This window comes from Belonocnema kinseyi, chromosome 10, assembly GCF_010883055.1.
Source record: "Belonocnema kinseyi isolate 2016_QV_RU_SX_M_011 chromosome 10, B_treatae_v1, whole genome shotgun sequence".
Lineage (NCBI taxonomy): Eukaryota > Metazoa > Arthropoda > Insecta > Hymenoptera > Cynipidae > Belonocnema > Belonocnema kinseyi.
In genome coordinates, this window is record NC_046666.1 from 2396125 (window position 1) to 2397999 (window position 1875).

The 1875-nt window shown below is 26.3% G+C and overlaps 1 long non-coding RNA gene across 1 annotated transcript; it reads right to left on the minus strand.

Annotated features, from left to right (window-relative positions):
• Positions 1-734: 734 nt before the first annotated feature.
• On the minus strand, positions 735-1220 carry LOC117181970. Its single transcript, XR_004468227.1, has 2 exons — positions 1041-1220; positions 735-869 (listed from the first exon to the last, which is right to left on the minus strand). It is a non-coding gene; the product is annotated as an uncharacterized LOC117181970 (long non-coding RNA).
• Between the last annotated feature and the right edge of the window lie 655 nt (positions 1221-1875).

The window sequence follows — 1875 nt, forward strand, 5'->3', positions numbered from 1 at the left end:
TAAACAATAATTTTCTTCATTTTCATTCATTATTACCTATTTCTAAGTCAAATCCTAAATAAAAATTGACAAAAATTGGGAAAAACGCGTGTTCTAAAATTAATCTGAAAGAATATTATTTTTAATAATAATAAATTATTTAAACAATTATTTTTGTTGAGTTTGATCAATTATTGCCTATTTCCAAATTAATAGTTTAAAAAATAGTTGGAAATTTTATAAGAAACTAAAATTTTTTACTTCTTTTTTTAAAAGAAAATTGTTATTAATAATTATAAATTGCTTAAACAATTAATTATTGTTAAATTTTATTAATTATAATTTTTTACATATTATTTTTAATTGATAAAAAAGTGGAACATTTTAGAAAAAACTGCAACTTTCTAGCATTATTTTAAGTGAATTTTGTTTAAAATAATAATAAATTATTTAAACAATTACATCTTTTAAATTAAATTGATTAATGTCTCGCTTTAACTGAAAAATTTAAAACAAGTTGAAAATTTTGAAAGAAAGGACTTTCCAACTCTAATTTAAGAAAAAACTGCTATAAACATTAGAGCGTTGTTTAAACAATTAATTTAAACATTTAACTTAAAAAATATTTTAAGAAATCTAAATAATTTTTTTTGAACACTCACATGAAGCCATTTCTCGTAAATCAAATATGAAACTGACCATAACAATACCGCACATCCAAGGAATGCATGATTATCCTCTTGATTCGAAAATACTTTTTTCGTATTACTAGAATTGCTTTCAATTTTAGAAGCAAAGTCTAAGAAGTTTTTTTGATCTAAAAATGAGTTGAATTGAGTCCAACTATTCATAGAACCTTCAAAAAACATCTTATTCTCAATTTCCATTTGCTGAAATAAAATATTCATTAAAAAAATATTGATTAAAAATTAGGAAAATAAAATATTTCAATCAAGTTCCTAATAGTTAAATAAACTATTTGCAATTACATAAATATCCTATTTATAAAGGAAAATATTTACGCAAAGAGGTTATGTCTCGTATTAAAAAGTCGCACTTACCTCTCACTTGACAATTTTTTTCTCTCATCTTGTGGGTCTTATTAACTTTATTAATAGTTTTAAATAACTTTCGCAATTTTTCTCTGTATTTCTCCTGTCATTGATGCAATAAATGTACAAAATATAGTAATTTCTGCATTTTGAAACTGTCAGTCTGGCATTGAGTATTCTAATGTTACGTCACGCTCGGTCGGTAACATCAAAATCTGTAGGGCTATACCACTTAGTGGACTGCAAATTGCAAAAGTGCAAAGCATTGTTTAGATAGGAGTTTGACTGAAATTAATTAATTTCGGCTTTTCCTTTAAGAAAGAAAAATCATTTATTTCATTATTGTTGGCAATTTGAAAAATATGCGATTAGGCAATCCATCACGAGAAATTATGTGACACAGCTAAATACCTATATTACCGACCACTGTTTTTCAGTTCACTGAATGTTTTTTTGAACTTAACAACTTTTTTTGTAAATAAAGTATCAAGCTGAAACTTTGGGAAATGTATTAGAGTACAATAAAGTACGTTTAGGTACAGCACTTTGGTAGGAACTTCACTGAAAATTATTTCATCTTTTTTCTGAACCTCAACATTTTTTGAACGTTCGAACTTTTTTTATACATCAAATATCGGTCTCAAACTTTAAGAAATGCAAGAGTCGAAAGAAAACTACGTTTAAATACAAATCTTAAGAATAAAAGATGTAAAAAAAAATTTTCAACTATCAATTCCATCGCCATCAGCCGGTAACGTTGTACACGAAAATACGAACCCTCTAGAGCCTCGTCTAGTGGCCGCCAGGGTTCGTATTTTCGTGTACAACCTTACCGGCTGATTCC